Source organism: Vicugna pacos, chromosome 14, assembly GCF_048564905.1.
Source record: "Vicugna pacos chromosome 14, VicPac4, whole genome shotgun sequence".
Taxonomy (NCBI): Eukaryota; Metazoa; Chordata; class Mammalia; order Artiodactyla; family Camelidae; genus Vicugna; species Vicugna pacos.
In genome coordinates this window covers 20409962-20429655 of record NC_133000.1, presented here as the reverse complement: position 1 = coordinate 20429655, position 19694 = coordinate 20409962, and the positions used below count along the sequence as shown (strand labels likewise).

At 41.4% G+C, this 19694-nt stretch overlaps 1 protein-coding gene, 1 long non-coding RNA gene and 1 other non-coding gene across 6 annotated transcripts in view; 2 read left to right on the top strand and 1 right to left on the bottom strand.

Moving 5' to 3' along the window:
- Positions 1-4834: 4834 nt before the first annotated feature.
- LOC140685501 (uncharacterized) lies at positions 4835-14914 on the bottom strand. 3 transcript variants are annotated; one of them, XR_012058748.1, is made up of 4 exons: positions 14820-14914; positions 13225-13431; positions 6182-7013; positions 4835-5105 (listed from the first exon to the last, which is right to left on the bottom strand). It is a non-coding gene; the product is annotated as an uncharacterized lncRNA (long non-coding RNA). The 3 variants fall into 3 exon arrangements; XR_012058746.1 differs by lacking the exon at positions 4835-5105 and having other exon boundaries at positions 5777-7013; XR_012058747.1 differs by lacking the exon at positions 4835-5105 and having other exon boundaries at positions 5777-7013; positions 13225-13409.
- Positions 7873-7937, top strand: LOC116283408 (small nucleolar RNA SNORD64). Its single transcript, XR_004193007.1, has one exon. It is a non-coding gene; the product is annotated as a small nucleolar RNA SNORD64 (small nucleolar RNA).
- Positions 14915-15250: 336 nt separating the features above from the next.
- The window catches only part of AKAP11 (A-kinase anchoring protein 11), a 46548-nt gene continuing 42104 nt past the window's right edge, over positions 15251-19694 (top strand). For both annotated transcript variants that reach the window (XM_072976317.1, XM_072976316.1), the window contains exon 1: positions 15251-15363. The gene's annotated coding sequence lies outside the window, so the exon portion shown is untranslated. The remainder of the gene's footprint in view (positions 15364-19694) is intronic.

Sequence of the window (19694 nt, the reverse complement as noted above, 5' to 3'; positions counted from 1 at the left end):
CTGTCAGGTCTACTCAACTCTGCCGCTGCAGCAGGGAAGCAGCCGCAGACAGCATGTAAATAATGGTCATGACTGCGTTCCAACAGAATGTTATTTACAAAAACAGACGGCAGCCCATCCCCTGCTCTAACAGGCCACAGCCCACAGTTCTACCGTTTTAAAAATGCAGCGCTAGTTCAACAGTTTCCAATGCACAGCTGACTTCCCAAGAATCATCTGGAAAGCATGTTTTAAAATGTCCAGAACCTACCCCAGACCTATGGAACTAGAATCTCTGGGGAAGGAATCGGGGTGCCACTTAGATCACCCTCCCTGGATGATTCTTACCTGTGATCAGGGTTAGGAATCACTGATCTGATCCAACCTCTCTACTCACCTCATCCCCTAGTTTACAGAAAATAAACTAAAGCTTGAAAGGCTAAGTGCTGGGCTTCAAGCAATTGTCAACAACTTTAAAGAACCCAGGTCACACACACTAGAGAAGTTAAGTTGGAAATTAATAACGAGAAATCTGCAACAGAGCATAAAACTTACCTCTTATAATTTGTTCAGTATATATCCCTGCAGAAATCCAGCAAAAGTGATAACCAATTAAAGGACAGAAGCCAATGCCCACTAAACTGACAATAAGAATATTAAACATCTTAAGGCTACTATAAATGTTCAGCCCAAAGGCGTGACTATCTAAAAGCTCATTTCTCCATAATGGCAATTTTCAACCATCAAGAAACACTAATATGTAACACTGTAATTAGCTTAATTATAATTTGATGAACTCTACAGTTTCAACTGGAAATCAAGTTATTGAAGCATTTCAGCTGATTTGAAAGTGAGAATAGCATCTTAGCAATTATGTTGTACTTTTTTTGGCCTGAAGTAATTCTTAAACTTAAAAGTAAAATTCAGTCTCTATTTTCATTAAGATAGAAATATCTTAATAGATGGACTTTAATATATTGAAACAATAAGATGTGTAAAAATATACATAAGCAAAATTGAAAATTTGAAACTATGATTAGTGAATTAATTCATTGTAAACTCTGTGAACTTAAATATTAATGTATACTCATTTTTATATCTACTCATTTATTCTGTAGTCTCTAATAACTTTAATTGCAGAGTATTTTAGGTATTAACTAAAGTCATTTCTTTCCCCTATTTATTGAGTCTAAATAAGAGGAAAACTTCCAAGCCCTCCTCTGAATTGCTGTTTCTTCTCATCCTTGTCTGTTTCATTTTCCTCTGGCTCCATATACAACACATATCAAACACACACACACACACACACATTACTCTAAATCACATCCCTGCTTTCCTCCCTACCTCCACCAACACCACCTCCTCTCTACCTGTCAAGCCCCTGCTTATCCAGAGCCATAGCTCAAGGGATCTCCCAGCGGGACCTTCTAAAATTCACCAAGGCATGCAGATATAGAAAACAAACTTATGGTTACCAGGGGGGGAAGGGGATAGGAAGGGATAAATTGGGAGTTCTAGATTTGCAGATACTAACTAATATGCATAAAATAGATACACAAGTTTATACTGTATAGAACTGAGAACTGTATTCAGTATCTTGCAGTAATCTATGGAGAAAAAGAATGTGAAAATGACTGTATATACATTCCTATATTACATGTATTGTGCTGTGTACCAGAAATTGACACAACATTGTAAACTGTACTTCAATAAAATATATATACAATAAAATAAAATAAAATTCACCAAGGCAAACTTAGACATTCTGATCTCTGTTCCCATTACACTTTGTTCCCATTATCTACCTTGAGTAGAGCAATTATATTGCATTCTAATTATTCATGCATCTCTCTTCCCATTAAATTAGCTGCTTCTTAAAAACAAAGAGTGTATATTATTCACCTTGTACCATCTCATTGCACAAAGCTTGACTCCTCGCTGGTCTTCAAAAAATGTCTATTGAACGAATGAAGAGACTATCTTACTTGCAACATTTAGTTTAAAACTCTTACATTGATGTTCTTAAGTGACATTCACTACCCTTGTCTAGTATGGGAGTCGAGGTTACAGTAACTCATAAAATGAGTTGAAGTCGCATTTCTTCTTTTTTATTCTGTGAAAAAATTTGTGTAAGAATACTGTTGTCTGTTCTTGGAACATAAAGTGGAGTTACCTGTTTAGTTGGGGCTCTGTTTCCTCTTATTTTCTTTGAACTTGTTCTTTTTTATTTTTCTACTTCCTGGGTTGGAGTCTTAGTATATTCCCTTATTTATTAATAAAAGCATTTAAAATCATCAATTTTCCTCGAAGTACTATTTTAGCTGCATTCCACAAGGATTTTTTCTTCTTTTTCTTTTCTTTTTTCTTCTTTTTTTTTTTTGTAGGGGCCATGTATGAGTTCAAGATGATTATCTGCTTGTCTAGGAATCCAAGGACAAGTTCAATCACTTGAGAGAGATTTGTGGGCTGAGACTCAGGACAAGTCTCTGACCCCAGTTAGGATAAAGAACCCCAATCAGACCACCAGCCCAGCATGGTGGAAGCAGGAGAGAGCTGGAGTTCACTGGAAAAATCCTGGGGGTGCTCAGACTTGAGAGTAAGTCCTCCAAACACTAGACCTGCAGTTTCACATTAACTCCGCGTGATAAGCCCTGCAGTGGGCAGAGACCCGCACCCTGCTCAGGACTGACCAGGCAAGGCTGAGCCTGCTGGGGGAGAGATTGTACATCCCACAACTTTTAATATTCAGCCTCATTATTATCCAATTTCAATTATATAATTTATGATTTTTTCTTTGAATCACAAGATTTTAATATACATGTTAATGGCAGCTTTCCACCCCAGAAGTGGTCTAGTCGTGGCCCATGGCTGGATTAATTCCTGACTCACCCTGAGTGAGACAGAGGGAGCTGCCTTTTAGCGTTCTAGCTTAAAAGGGGAAAGATGGATTTCTTGTTAGACTGACCATCTAGTATGGTTCCTGGGTTGCGTGTCTTTCTCCTGAGATCCTGGGAACCATCAAATTAGCCATTTTGGCAACGGTCTCAGGTAAAATCTGATCCAGTGATAAACTTAACTTTCTAGATTTTTGTTTTCATTTAGATTTTTATCCAGCCTTTTTTGTAATTTACAAAGGGAAGGTTGGTCCAAATCTGCACTGTCCAATATGGCTATTAAACACTTGAAATTAGGTTAATCTGAAGTTGGGTATACACATCACATTTTGTTATTTAGGATGAAAAACAGAATATAGAATGTCTCAATAATAATTCTTATATTGGCTAAATGTTGAAATAATAATATTTTGGATCTACTGGTTTAAAGAAAATATATTATGTTAATATAAATATATTTTGGATCTATTGGGTTAAAGAAAATATATTATTTGGTTAATATATTAACTAAAATTAGTTTTCCATGTTTCTCCTTACATTTTTAATGTGGCTACTAGAAAATTTTACACTATATGCATGGTTTGCATTAGATTTCTTTTAGACTATGCTGGTTTAAATAATCTAGTCTGCAATATTATTTAGGAAACGTATCTGTTTTTTTGTTGCTTTTTTTGTTTATTTTTCAAATGGAGTTACTGGGAATCGAACTAAGTACCCTGCACGTGCTTAGCAGGTGCTCTACCAACTGAGCTAGACCCCTGCCCCCTAAAACTTGGTTGCATGATTCATTCAACTGACTCCTCTCTTTTCACTGATTCTGAGGTCCTTGGTAACTAAAGAGTTGATCCACAATGGTAGCCTCTTTTGTTTTGGCCATTTCTCTTCCCCACCTGGTGTCTCACTTCTGCACGCATATGGATAGAGATTCTTTTCTTTGTTGATACACATTCTTAGTGCCTGCCAGCTGTCAGCCTGGATTTCTGAGTATCTCTTGAGCCTAGGTTCCCTGAGCCTGGATTTGTTTCCTTTTTGATCATCTCTTATGCTTGGTGTTAGATCCTTTGACACCTGCTGCATTCATGAACTATTTTGGGGATGTGGAACTCTGAGCTCCAAACTGGATTTCCACCCAGCTCTGTTGTCTGAAACCTGTTCCAATCTAGTGGATGAGTGTAATAAATAGCCCAGCTAAGAGCGATGAAAATTTACAGCTCTCAGCACTTGTTAAGCTTTCAGACTTCCTTCCTAACCTGTGTCAGACTGATCAAATTAAACACTCTGGAGATCCAGGTCTTCAAAATAGAAATGCATTTATTAGGATACAGCTGTCTCTCTTAACTTTCCCTCACTCCTCAGACCTAGAGATAACACACTTGGAAAAACCACCCTCTGTCTTAGAGATGACAGGGGCATCGGGAGTCCTTTAAGCATACACCCAGGATGGCATGCTTCCAAGGTATCTGCCTTGTGAAATACAGCACTTGTCAGCAACAGGTTGCCTCAGGTCTCCTGACCGGCACTGCGTTTGAACAGTGTGGCCTATCTGCTCTCTGAAGATTTCTCTCTAGCTCTACCTAGGTTGGCTTGTTGCTTCTTCTAAGACCCCTCTGTTTATTGCTTTTTTAGAGGCTACTACAGCTCAGGCCTGATTTAGACTCATTAGCAACTGGACCACACCCAACCTGAAATCCCACTATCTTCAAGGCTGGTAACTCTGACCCCAGATCTCCACTGCTTTTTATCCCCATTCCTCAGACCATGTCTCAAGGCCAGCATATGAAAAGAGAGAGCTAAAAGTTATAGTGGAGCAGCAGAGGTGAGTGCCTATTGCCTAATTCTGGGACACAGGAAAATTCAATGATAAACCACACACACCCGTCCCTCCGTGCCTTCAAGTGGCACAGCTGTCCAACAGGTTGCATAGAGGCAAAGATAATGGGTGAAGCAGGAGCGAGGCAGAGTCAGGGTGGAGGCAAATTTATTCCATGGAAGCTTCATGCCAAATGTATTTTCAAGAACCCTCAGGAGGAGTCAGATCCTTGGGGACAGGATTTCTAGGGGCCAGGTGGCAGCAGACATCTCAGCATCGTGGGATTCTGCACCCTCTCCATTAGGTAGTGGCCACGGTCTCCAAACAGCAAGCAGAGATGAGACGGTGGGCTCTCAGCTTTGGTCTTCTGCTTATATTCCATTTATTGAAGCACTGAAGATCTTTTCCAGTGCATCCAGAATCTGGTAAGACACGAACCACATATTCCTAAATATCCTTTATTAGTGTGAAGGGTAGGAGTTGAATTTGGCAGGATAAAGGGGAGGCTGATGGATGTGAGAGCTGTAGGATGTGAGAGCTGTAGGATTTGAGAGTATCGAGGAGCTGGAGTTGGAGGTCACTGATATGATAGGCTTAATACTGAGAAGATGAGAAGGGTGCCCTGCAGCTTTGTGAAAGGTTGTAGGGAAAGAAATTACCAAGATGTTACTGAGACTAGTAATATGCCAGTAGGGTTGCTCCTGGGTACCACTGCTGACGTCTCATTTGAAGGTCACTTTGGCTTCCTTGAGAAAGCCTGTCAGTTACCCTTTGTGGCTTAGAATTCCTTGACATATTTTACAACTACAAACACTGACAAAGAAAAATAAGACCAGGAAGTCCCTTAGTTAGAAAATATAGTGCATGAACATTTGATATTCTGAGATAGGGTGGGTGACACTGAGATAAACAAATTAAGTGGTGGGTAGGTGAGATGACCATGTAGTTATTTTGGTAATGGGAAGAGTGGAGCTGAAGATACAGCTTTTGGGGGGTGGCTGGTTATTTCTGTCCAGCCAGCAGTCTGGGGTGCTATCCTGGGACAGGTCTATTTTGACCTGGCAGGTAAAGCAGGCTTCTGTCTAAGGCAGGATACAAATAGGAAGTCATTTAGAATTTATTTTACAAACTGTGATTTTTTTTTGAGAAAGAAAGGAAGCATTAACAACAGACAAAAACTGTGATTAAGGGGGGAGGGTCTAGCTCAGTGGCAGAGCACATGCTTAGCATGCATGAGGTCCTGGTTCAATCCCCAGTACCTCCAGTTAGACAAACAAACAAATAAACTTAATTACCTACCCTCACCAAACAACAAACAAACAAACCAAGACCAACAAACAAAACCTTAAACAAACTGTGATTATACCAGGATTGCATATGATTGTATGAAGCACAAACAGAATGTAAAGTGACCCAGAATATAAATACAGGGGGTGGTCCTCTGACCAGAGCGATCTTGCTAATGCTTTTGTAGAGGTAAAAGATAATCAGTACGAACATCCCAGTGGCTCCTGGCGGAGATGGAAGTGAGAAACTGGTCACTGGAACAGGCACGAAGCTGGTGCTACATCGCCGAGAGGCAGGGAGCTTAGTGAGGAAATCCACGATGAGGGCAGCCCAGGGAAGCGGAATGCTTGGCAGGGGACACAGGAAACCTCTGGCTTCTCGCCGCGGGTGTTTTTTTTGCGGGTATCTTGTACAACATTCCATTCCATTCCTCCCACTTTTTGATGCAGTTTCCAGAAGTCATGAGTCAAAGAAAGTAGAACCTCAACTTGGCCAAAGTGAACAAATGAACAGAGGACAGGATTCATGACAGTCTTCTATGACATGTAAGTAATTTGTGAGAGACTTCCCTCTGAGGGCAGGCAGGGGATATGCTTGCTCTCTTCATGTATTGTTACCATTTCGGGATGAGGGACAGGAGGTCGAATACAGGCTGGATCTGAGGATGGAACATCGTGGCGTCATGAAACCCTGTCCTTAGTGCAGGCAGTGAATCAGATCGTCAAAAACAAGGAGAGGAAGCATTTGCCGTGTCCTAGCAGAAAGCACTGGTATATAGAGTCCGTATGGCATCTAAGAAGCAAAAGTTATTTCTGCAGAAAGAGCTGTCTGTTTGCAAAATGGCACTGTCCAGTCACGTTTTAATGAGGGTATGCTGTAGCAGAAAGCTGTATTGACTTTTTCGGTACAGGTCAGGTAGAAATGCCAGCGCTTCAGTGGATGCCGGTGTGGAGAGGTAACAATGATCAAGAATTGAATAGATAAAGTACATTTCAGGAGACTTCAGTTGAGGACTTTAGTTCCTCCTGGAACTTAGTTAAATCCTTAGAATTACACAGAAAGTCAAGTGAGCAAGAAATGGTCATGATAACTTAAAATGGTTGTAAAAAATTTAGAAACAGACTCAGACACAGTACACAATCTTACGGTTACCGGGGGAAAGGAGGTGGGAAGGGATGAATTGGGAGTTCGAAATTTGCAAATATTAACTTGTATATATAAAATAGATAAACAAGTTTCTTCTGTATAGCACAGGGAATTATATTCAATATCTTGTAGTAACCTATAATGAAAAAGATATGAAAAGGAATATATGTATGTATATGTGTGACTGAAACATTATGTTGTACACCAGAAAATGACATTGTAAACTGGCTATATGTCAATTAAAAAAAAAAGAATAGTTGTAAAAAATTCAGACTGATATTAAAGTTCACACGGCCCGGGGGTTGACACTACAAAAGTCCCTTGTAAAATGTTGACTTCTCTTTCCCATAAAAGAATGGCATTTCCTCAAGCCATACAGGAAAGTTAGTGTGGTACCCTATCAGGTTTTATTTGGCTGCACATCTTATTTTCATCAGGAGTTTACACGGAAATTTCAGAACAGCTACTAACCATCCGAAAAAGAGAGCAGGAATTACACACCATTAAACTGTTGAACAGGAGCTCCTCAGGAATCTTGTTACACCCATTATGCCCTGCCTTCGGGCATGATGTTTCAAGATAACAAGGTTTTTGTAAGAATCTCGTTACAGCAACTGATAAGGATAGCAACCTTATATAGTCAAATGCGAGATAAGGGCACAATTAAAAAGGAAGAATTTTAAAGTCAATTTAGAGATAAGAATGGAAGATGACAAAGTAAGAGATTTGGCCCTTACAAATTTGGGCTCTCTGAATGGTATCTTGAAAATATATTGCATGAGCATGATGAAGTGAAGCTCAATGTGAGTACTCTGAAGTCCAAAATAGAAAAAAAAAAAGAAAAATAAATTGTACAGATCCCAAGAAGTTGGACATGCACTATTTATAAAGATAACTCTTTCCATTTAAATATACTGCTAGCTATTTTCCCCTCTATATTTGATTCCCCCAAATGTACTCCCTTCCTTCTGGAAGAAGAGACGTCTAAGACATTTCTTGTATAACAGACTTTCAACTTCGGTTTATTATATCCCCGTGGGTCTTCCCTTCTCTGAGTGAAATACCAACAGGTTAAACTGACATATTTTCTAATTCCCTCACCTCTGGTCATATGTCACTTGGTTAATGCAGATGTGGGCTGACTAGCTCTAGAGCAGAGTTGGGCCACCACCTCATTTGTTCCGAGCACCATAATAGCATTCACGTAGCCTAAGGTTGCATTATTTATATTTTGGTAGCCACATCCATCAGAGGAAGAAGATCGTGCTAACCATGAAGTGACGTAGGTCAGTAAATCAACAAATGGTGGGCTACTTTGGAGTTCATGAGAACTGGCTATGAGGACGCATAGTCTGTCCTCCAGAAGACTGGCTGATTTCACGGTTTCCATTGTATGAAGAGGAACAAATCTGTTCAAGGACAACCTCAAGGAATCCAAAACAAATTGGGATTAAAACTAGTATGGGGCTAGACTAGACATCTCCAGCACAGTTTCATGGCTTGAAATTCTAAATGGAACAGGAATTTTCCAAGTGTAGGAAGCATTCAAGGTATCTTAAAAGTTCTGCTATTTTTCAGCCTCAAGTTTTACTACAATGTTTAATGCTTCTTGGGCCAGAAGTAGCAAAGCAATATTCATGTTTCATGCAAACATGAGTATTTATTACCTACTTTTAAAGATCTAATCATACAAGGATATATCTGTTGAATTTCATGTGAGTGAACCATTGAATAAGAATGCTCTTATCTGCATGGTTAATTAATGTTCCATTTGAAAAGCAAAGCAGCCAAGCAACAAGGAATGACAGCCCCGAGAACAACTTGTTCCAGGATCTGTTTTACCTTGTCATAAGGTGATGACAATATTCATAGGACTTACCTTGCCCTTTAGACACCAAACCCAGGGTAAGGCATCTAATACCCTTTTTTACGTAGTAAACATGTATGTTGTTGGCTCACATAAAGAGGAAGTCTATTTCATCTTTTGCAAAAACACATCCTTGAAAAGTTGTACATATAGATTGCTTTGTAAATTATTTTTCCATTACCTTATACTAAATGCTTTTGAAATGCTTGATTACATTTGTGCTTCTTTGAATTAAAAACGTCTGTAATGTAACTTTTTTAAATACAACTTTGTGCTTCTATTTTATAATTAACTCTACATCAACTATTTAAAATCAGCAGAGCAATATTTTAAAAACTCTCTTACGAAGTAATTAGATTTAGACATGATTACTTGCTTTCGAATGCCAAACAATAACACACTATATGTATTTTCAAAGATAGTATGTCTGTATTTTACATATTGGAAGTTAAGTCAGTAAGTTAAGTCATGTTATGATCATGATGTTTTAAATCAAAAATTATTATATTTGAGTATGATAGCACTCACATTTATTTTGCTAATTCAAGATGTCTTTAACCTGAAGTGGCACTTTTGAATTATCATCTGTACTGTTTACTAACACTTAGAGTCATTTCAGCAGTCATTGAGCATTTAATGAACACCGACTATATGTATGAAAACACTGCTATGTATCGTTATAAGAATGGTTAAGATGAATTTCTCTCCTTCAAGAAACTTATTACAAAAGAGCCAGGCAAGTGTATAAGTGATGAATGATTTAACAGACTGTAGTGTAATATACATGCTAGTAACACAAAATCATGATACTGCATTTGAATTTCAAAAGCATTTTGATGTTTTCAAATGGCTGATGAAATTATAGTTTTCATATTTTCCACTTTCCAAATGGTTTACATTGGTTTATTAAGAATTGTTAAACTAATGTATGTGAAACAGCCACTGGAAAAAGGTGGTCTGCTTGATTATCTTTTCCTGTATCTTCCAATGTTCTACATAATGAGTGAGTATTGATTTCTTATCACAACAAAGAAAAAGAAAATCCCCCCGCTGAGCAGTGTGGAGGAGAAGGACTTGACATCTCTCTCTTACAAGTGAATTGCCAGTTGGGGCCATCACTCAGGCAGGAAACAGGAATTCAGCAAGTGGGCCAAAGGGAGACTCAAGTTTTCAAACAGGAAGCGACATGGAATGTGCTCCTGGCTGTCAGAGGAGCTCCTGGGGAAAGATGATGCCTGCCTTTGTAGTCAAAAGGTCATTAGGAGGATCATTACACTGAGCAGCTAGCTTCGTGGAGCACGCCTAGTTCTGTGGAAAGACAGAACCAGAGTGAACCAGCTAATGTTAGTCAGAACTACCATACTAAGTGCCCCGAATGATCAAGAACAAATCAATCATAAATCCGGGCTGGGCCATAATCCTTTCAAGTGCACACAACCTGAATGTCTTGGCTCCATTAGGCTACGCAAAAAATGAAAGTAGTATTCCCATTAGATGACAAAATTACTTTGGAGGAGATGCCACCAGCCACCAACTTGATTACTAGAATCAGCCCACTAAAATGTGCCCTGGGGACATGGGAGGCTTTCCAAGGCACGATGTTAGGTGCACTTAGACACAGCCTGTGTTCTCTGACTTGTCACACTGCTGCCTGGGCTCCCTAGTGCCCCACTGGCCTTCCCCTCTCCACATCCCCTTCTGTATGGACAGGGGAACTGTGTGTCCCCTGCTATGCCATCTCAAGCATGGGACAGGTCTCTCTATTAATCCCACTTACCACAGCACAGATTGGGCTCACAACACTTATCAAGACTTTCCTGAAGATGTCTGGTATTACAAAATCGATTAAAGAAAACAATTAAGCTGATACAAATCAACTCTTAAAGCGGACAGTCTCCATTTGCAGAACTGCAAAATGCAGTGGAAGGCAGGAAGCTTTTATAGGATCAAGAATAAAGAACACGGAAAAAGCAAAATAGAAATAATCTGATTGGCTGGGGCCGCATAGTCAACTTTGCTTGGGATGAGAAGGCACAAGGAAATAAACAGAGAGCTCAGAGATGGCTTGGCATTTGGAAACTGGCTGATTGGATACCCTGTGTTTCTGGTCTAGTGGAGAATTTACAGCGACATGAAAGTTACCTAAGTTTTGGTTTGCTGAGGTGGCACCCTGGGCCTGAGTGGCTCTATTTTGGGTCTAAAATTTATTTCAATTCTAGCAAGAGAGGGAAAAATAGAACACCTCTTTCTTTCCTCCCTCCTTCTCTCCTTCTTTCTATGACTAGTTATTGAATAACTACTAACATCTGCTACGTGCCAGGCATGTATATAAGGTTCCTGCTCAGGGAACTAGGGACTAGCAGGGGAGAGAGACAGACATTAACCACATAGACACTCAAATAAAAATTAAGTTGATAAATGCTTTGAAGAAAAAGGAGGGAGTCCTAGATAAGGAGGAGCCTACTCAGTCTGGAGAGTTAGGACAAGAGTTCCTGAAGAAATGAGGGTAGAACAGAACGCTGAAGGACTGGTGGGCATTCAGAGGCTAAGTTGGGTGGAGAGAGAAAGAACATTCAATACTGAAGGAGCAGCTTGTGGGAAGGTTCTGAAGCAGGGAGGGGCTGGCCCTATTTTGAGAAATGCAAAGGACTGAGGAGGAGAATGATGGAGCAGAAGAGAAAGTTAGGTAGACCAGGAGTAGAACCTTAGTAAGCTGTTGAAGGGTTTTAAACAGGGAGTGACAGGGTCAGATGTGAATTACCCACATGGAAATGCCTACCCTCTGGCGATAGAGTGCAAAATAACTGTGCCAGGAAAAAAAATGGACTTTGTACCTGGATATATTTTGTAAAGTACTAAAAAGGAATAAGCTACATCAACACATAACTTGGATGCAAATGTTCAAAGCAGTATTATTCAAATAGCCAAAACGTAGAAACCACCCAAAAGTCTATTAACTGATAAGCTGATAAAGAAAAAGTGCTAAATCCACACAATCATTATTCAGTAATAAGAGAAATAAAGAACCAGTACGTGCTACATCATGGAATACCCTTGGAAACATGAAGTGAATGGAGACACAAATGACCACATAGCGAATAATTGTATTAATATGAAATGTCCAAAATAGGTTAAATTTACAGACACATAAAACAGATGAGTGGTTACTTAGGGATGTGGATGAGGTCTAGACTGACTGCTAATGGGTATCGGGTATCTTTCCGGGAGAGCAGAATTGTTCTAAAATTAGATTTTGGTGATAACTGCACAACTCTGTGACTATACCCCCCAAAACACTGAACTGTACGTTTTAAATGGGTGAACTGCATGGTATGTGGATTCTCTCTCAATAAGGCTGTTAAAGAAAATAAAAAAGAATCCAGGAACTCGAGACATCTGTAGAAATGTGTCTCAATCCTAATTTCTTCTCACTTTATATTTGTTAGACTTGAAATAATTGTAGCTGGCAACGAGAGACCAGTGACTGTCTTGCTGGAGTGAGCTGGGAGAATTTATGACTGTATTAAAACATGTTAGAATGGTAGAGTTGAGCCCATTGTTCATTTAAATCAGCAGTCTCAAGCAGCTGTTTCAGTTAATCATTATAAGGACTGCAAACAGCACTCAAAAGAGTGCTGGACTCTTTCAACATTTTAAAAGAATGCCTTTTCTCATTTAGCATTTTTTCCTTTCAAAAAGTAGCCCTATAATGTTTCTTGACATCTTAGTTTCATTAAAACTAAGGTGTGAGCTTAACTTTAAGATCATGCCCCAGATCTTTTAAACATTTATTTTCTATTTCTTATATCTTGATTAGGAACATGTGAACCATTATTTACTAAATACTACATAGGTTCAAAATAGCTACAGAGAAAGGGAATATGAGATTGAGCAGGTGGCAATGCTTCCGTTTTCACACTCTGAGAAGGCCAAGGTTTCTTAGGGAAGCATTCCTGGCATCTGCATTAATCAGTGTCATGGTGCCTCAGTTGTGGTGTGTGTGTGTGTTTGTGTGTGTGTGTGTGTACGCACGCGCCCACGAGCTCTCCCAAGTTCACTTGTCTTGTGATGCTGACTCTGTTAGGTTTTTATAAAAATTCATTTCATTTCCCTTTCCAGCTTCTGTCTTGCTGGCATGTGCATGGCAAAATGTAATTCAGGCTTAACCACTTTGGGCATAGGCTAGTTCAATTGCCTTGTTTTATGTATGAGGAAGGTGAGACTCAGGGATGATAAGGTACCTTGATATGGTTGAGTCACCAGTTAATGAGTTCTTCCAGTTGGAACTCAAGTCTCCTGATTTCTGTTTCACTTAGTGAAACATCTCCATTTTCTAGCCTTCGATCTCTGTATTTTCAAATCTTGCACTTAGAAATAATATCTGCATTGAACATCATTTTGTGTTGTTTTTTCCTAGAACTGACTTCTGGACAGAAAAGGGTGGTTATCTGTGTGTTGTAAATGAAGGGGGAAAAAAAATCAAAGGTGACTTTCCTTTTGGGCCATTTGTTTTCCCAAGGAACAAAATTTCTCATTTATTTCCCCTAATGTAATTAAATAGCAGTAACTGAAGAGTATCTAGATGTTTTTGAACAAAAGGCAGCAAACAGAACCAGGACTCTGACCTAATGGATTTTAGAATAGGAATGTCAAGGTCATTGGAAATTAAAATTTTCAGGCTTCTCTTTTACATAGATTACAAGTATCCTACTCTCCCTGCTTCCTCTGCGGCTTCCTTAAGATCCATTCTCTGCAGGGAGGAGCTTAAAAAAAAATTAAACCTTAGGTGTCTCTCCCCTATTTAAAACTCTCCAGTACTTTCCACTGCACTCAGAATAAACTCCCTAATTCCTTTACTGGCTTTAAAAAGCCATACAGGATCTAACCCATCCTTGTTTACGTCTCTAAACTTATTTCCTCATACTTTCTCATACCTTCCCCCTCAAACCCAATTTAGGGCCCTTTGAATTAGCTGTTTCCTTTGCCTGGAATGCTCTTCCCTCTGATATATGCGTGCTTGTTATGCAAACCACTGCTTAAATGTCTCCTCCTCAAAAGGACCACCCCCTCAAGTGGACACCCAACTGCAATCACCATCACATCATTCATTGTATTCTGCATAGACCTTAACACAAACAAGATATTCTTCTCCCCTCCTCCTCATAAACTCCCTAGAACCTAGGTTCATCTGTCTTCGAGGCTGCTCAATCGAGAGCCTGGAGCAGTGTCTAACATAGGTAAGAGTTCAACAAAAATTTGTTAAATGAAGAAATGAACATACGAATGTACCCTTTCTTCCCTGCCCCTCTCTCTCAAGTAGGGCAAAACTCCTAATAAGGATACACTTTGAAAAATGTCTTTCTCATCTATTAGGTATTTCCACCAATGAGGAACGGGTGTCTTCGAGGAGACTGCAACTTCACTAGACTAGTCCTTCCGATTCTAAATTGAAATAATTACATATTAGCTCTTCCTCTAGGGCTTTGGTTTGTCAGTGACCAATGCTTTACTTCCCGACTCCGACACCCCGTAACAACCTAAGGGTGAGCACTAGGGCCCGGAGATCCCTTGATGCTAATTGTTGAGGTTAGGATAGGGCCTTTGGGCTGGGGCGCTGTGAGTGGTCCTCCCTAGAGATGCTGGGGAGAATGGGCGGAGCCACCCCCGAAAGGATGAGCCCTACTTGGGCCGGCACATCTGGTGGGGCTGCCGCTTTGAGAAGGGCCCCGGGAAGCAGACGCAAGCACAGCTAGCCTGGAGCAAGGAAGGAGCCCAGCTGACCCCAGGCGGTAAGACCGAGGGGTCTAAGGAAAGGAGGTAGGGCCTGAAACCAAACCTGCAGAACAAGCCAAGAAAGACTTGGGTATTTCGCCAGAGGAAAGGGTTAAACGGTTTCCAAGGTAACGGACCAGGAAGCGCGCAGGACGTCAGCCGCAGGTTCGTAGGTCAGCCTCGAGTTTAAAGCTCCCACGGTTGAGCGGATTCTGGCCAATGGAGAGGCCTGTGGACGTGGCCACGTGATGCGCGGGGCCGTTCGGCTTGCTGCCCCGGAGCACGTGGGAAGGTTTTTCCTGTTCCTTCTTTCCTTTTTCAAAAGCCCACCCACTTTTGCGCGGGCTTGGTCGCCGAGTTCTTCTCGCGAGAGGCACGCCACCCTCTCGCGAGAGTGAGTGGGAGGCGTGAGGACTAGGAGGTGTTGCGGGCTGGAGCTGCAGCGGCGGAAGCCGGGGGTGGGCAGGGCGGGGGCGGGCCGCGGGGCGGGGAGGGGGGGAGGGCTGGGGGCCGCTGCGGGAGGGGTCGCCCGCCTGCTCGGCAGCTCGCGCAGCTGGTCGTTGCGGGCCGGTGACATGCCTGTGAGCTGCGGAGGCTGCGGCCCCCAGGTGAGCCGGGCGCGGACCCGCCCGCGGTGTGAGCAGCGCTGTTGGCCGGGGAGGCGGCGGGGGAGTGGGGCCGCGGTGGATGGAGCGGCCCGGCTCGGACGCCGCAGCCCCTCCGCCTGCCCGCAGCTCCTGCTCTGACTTCGGGGCTGCCGGGAGCAGCGCCTTCGCACAGCGGGGGGAGGAGGGCGGGAGGAGCGGGGTGGAGGGAGGAAGCCCGAGGCACCGGGCAGGTTGGGGGGAGGGGTGTCCTCGGGCTCGAGACGGGTCTTCCTGGGGTCCGAGTGGCGGCGGAGCAGCAGCCCCTTTGAATGACAAGCTCAGTTTCCATCCCCAGGGAGGTCTTCAGAGCCGGGGCCCTTTGGTGCGTACTGGTGCGTGTGCTTAGTTTGTGTTCGTGGTGCGCGCACTGGAGCATATGCAGGAGGAGGACGTTGCACTTTGTCCCCGAACAGCATCCTTCACTGTCAGAACCCTTGAGCCCTGGAACCAGGCACAGCCCAAATCTTGTGACAGAAACGGAAAGCGTCAAGCAGCTGCACGGAGTGTTGATACTTGGATTCGCTGTCAGATTTTCTCCAAGGCTGTTAAATGGCATAAGTGCTGGCCATCCGTATTCCAAACGGATGGAGTACACTCCTATTACTCCAGGCACCTAAACTGCTTTATAAAAAACAAGTCGATGTGACCGAAGTGTTAAAAACGTTGGCAAAATGACGATGGCAGTAGAATCTAAACCACCACAGTGGTATGACGTGGGAGCCATTCTGTTTTCCCCCTCCTCTGAAACCTTATTAAACTGGAGGTGGCTTAGCTTAAGATGTGAAGGAAATCTCAGGGTGAGAAATGCTGCTGAGACACATTTCTAATGTCCTTAGTGCAGACTGGAATTAAAAATTCTGGTTATTTTCAGCTTTCTAATTACTCAGTCCCTTGCAAAACTTGTAAGCTTTCCTTAGCTTCTTTCCACCTTGTTAGGGATGTTAATATTCATAGATACTAATTTTGATATGTCTCGAAATAGAAAACATGGATTACTCAGAAAATATAGGGTACTCAGCACTGCAAAGATGATTTTAGTATCTTGTTTATGATTTTAGAGTAAATGGCAGCCCAGTTTCCAGCCCAGTGTCAGTTAAAATAGTGCCATTTAAATGAATGTGTTTAAATATACACAGTCATATTTTTCAAGTAGTACCTTGGTTATTCATACATTTTTATGGTCTTGTTGGCAGAAATGACCCAGGAGTTGCCAGTGAATTTCACTCGTTGTGGTAGGTGTGAGTAACAGCAGTCTGTAAGAGATCAGAGAATGTAAGGAAGTCAGAACAAATGGATTTACAAGCATAGTTGGTAACTAGCGATTAGTGTCTGTACCCGCACAGCTGCATTATTAATAAGGGCCTAGTGGTTTACTTCTAGGCTAATGATACTACCCCGTTGTTCAGAATATGGGACTTGTGAAGACCCTGAACCACACTGAGAAATTCTTTAGCTTCTGAACTCCTGGGATAAGTCTGGAGCTGGAAGAAGTCTTTCTTTGCCTTTCAAGCTAGAAGAAGGATAGTACATTTAAGTTTTTTTTTTTAATTTTTTTAAATTAAAGATTACAAAATTCCAAGAACTTAACTGCCTGGAAAAGTAAATCAAACCATATCTGATGATGCATTTTAGGTTATTCTCAGGGAAATTTCCAGTTATAAATATGCAGTGGAGTTCTATGTATACTTGGAGAAGATGTGGATAAGTTAGGCAGTCTTTTTGAGAATGGGCAGAAGAAACTTGCATAGATTTTTAGAAAGTTCCTTGCCATTCCATCTTGGCAAGCTGAATTTCAGGGATAGAAAACTAGAATTTTTTGCTAACCTTTATGACCTTTTGGCGAGGGTTTCAGATCTTTAGGATGTAGCTAGCTGCTTCATTTTGCCTTTGAAAAGTAGTTGGAGTCACTTTCGGTAGGATAATTATTTAGGCAAGCTGATTTTGTTCTTCTGTGAAGTGGCCTGCATCATAGTAGTAAAATCAACCATTTGGAATGAAGAAGCAGTGGGACAGGTCAGGAAAAGATCTAAGCTAGCCTGGGCTTGAGTTAAGGGTATAAACTGGCAAAGGAAGGGAGGGAAAGAAAAATACTTTATCAGTTTAAAAACAGAGCAAACAGACCCAAGTATCTTTTTTCTGCTACTCATTTTTATATGTAAGAGTTTATTTTATTCTAAAATATTTACTAGCATATAGGCATGTGAAATGTATGGGTTAGACACTGGGCAGGATAAAAGGAGAAAAATCAACATTTTTGGATTAATCTGAAAATGTTTCATGGGGAAAAAAAGATAAATGGCATAGTGATTTGGAACAGATTGGATGTTACTTGAATGAAAATGAGGTACAGTGTAAAGAGCTTGGGAGTCTGGCAATCTGTTCACTGATAGTACTGAATCTCTTTTTCTTCAGTCCTGACACGACAGAGCCTTAAAAACCTCAGATTATCATGAAGCACGTAGTAACTGCTTACTCAGGGTTTGTTTTGTTTTTGTTTTTGTTTTTTCTTTTCTGTTTGACCTCTTTTAATGGCTTGAGCATTATTTGGCTGCAAGAAACAGAAACCATTGGAATGAACTTATTTGAAAAGGGCATTTGTCATACAGTTGCAGGACTGCTTCTGAAGTCCAGCCCAGCATCCTGGGACCCAGAACATCTTCAGGCGGTTTACTCTGCCAGTTTTTCTCAGGGAGCACATGACATCGGCTTCTGTCTGTGTTACTCTGTAATGTCTGTTTCCAATTCTTTCAGATTGGCTCTCTTTAAAGGTCTTGTTCCTGTTTCCCCATACCTTTGGTTTGCATGAAACTTTGGTTTGCCGTGGTGCAAACACAAGACTCATTTTGATTTTGTAGCAGGATTCTCAACAAACATCTCCATATTTTAATTTTGAGTTTCTAGAGAGATAATCCAGTTGGTCAGGTATCTACTTCTGGTCCAGTTGGCTGAGGGGGTGGGAAAACATGGGGATGGGAAAACGGATGGGGAGGGGACTTAGGTGTGTCTCACAGTTTGTACTTTTTCAGACGGGGTACCACAAGTCCTCTAATAAAGGGGGTGTGAGCAGGGAGGAAGGGGTGGGTGCCTCTGGTGTGCTTTAGCATCCTGCAGCTTGTGTTTTTCCACTAGTGCTGCACTGAACTTGCCCTCAGCCATGGTCTCTTTCAGGACAGATTCTCCTAGGTGTGTGAGGGCAATTATGTTAATGTTTTGTGCCTCAGTTTCCTTATATGTAAAATGGGTATAATAATTGCAACTTCTGTTGTGAAAATGTGAATTCTGTTTAATAGCAACTAAGCAATGCCCGACTGTCACACTATATGGGGGTGGTATTACTACTATGGAGTGTGTACAGGGTGGCAGTTTCTGTGGGAGTCTACAGGGAAGGGAGAATACCATTCCTGCCCTCAGGAGTTTGGAAGTCTAGTGCTGAACACCCCATGCTTAAAACTATTTCTTGACTTCGGCAACAGTAAATTCTCCTAAACCTTTACCTGGCCTGCTTTTCAGACTGCTGCTTATTTGCAGTTCTTTGCTCACTTGCCCGGGAGCCCTTTATCATGGTTGTCCTTTTAGATCCTCTCTTGATCCTCTGTTTTTTCCCAATCTCTAGGATCAGCTTTCAAGCCCCGTACAGGCAGATGATTCCTCGAGCAGCATCTCTAGCTCTGACCACCCCAACTAAATGTGTATTTTTTACATGCCCTTTGGCTATTAAATTGACATAAAATGCTGTCTTCCAGGTACCCTGTAATTGGCAGAGGCTGCATTTTTCTTCCAGCTCCCTAAGCTTGAAACCTTAAAATTATCTTTGATACTCTTTTTTCTTATGCCTCCTGTATGCTGTTGGTTAACAGATTTTGCACGGGCTTTTAAAGTCCCTTCTATGTGCCATGCACTGGAGCATCTGCAAAGCAGATCTGTTCACTCATTCCTGCTACTGGCAGCTTAGGGTAGAGCCTTATTACTTTTTGCAAGAGCTGCTTAAATGCCTTTTCAGCAATATATTCTGAGAGCCATGGCGTCACAGATGTTACTGATAAAGAGAAATATGTTCCTGAGTTAAAATTCTGAACATGTTTTTTGTTAAAAATAATCTTGTAGATGGGGTTATGCATAAGGTTAAGGCCGTTATTACTCTATCTTCCAGGAAGCATATTCACATGGAAAGCACAGCCTCGATATTTTAGGCCTTTTTTTTTTTTTTATGTTGTGTTTATTGTTGGCATACAGATAGAGAAGCTTATATCTTAGTGGATGCTACACGCCCATCTTTTTTACATGATTATTGT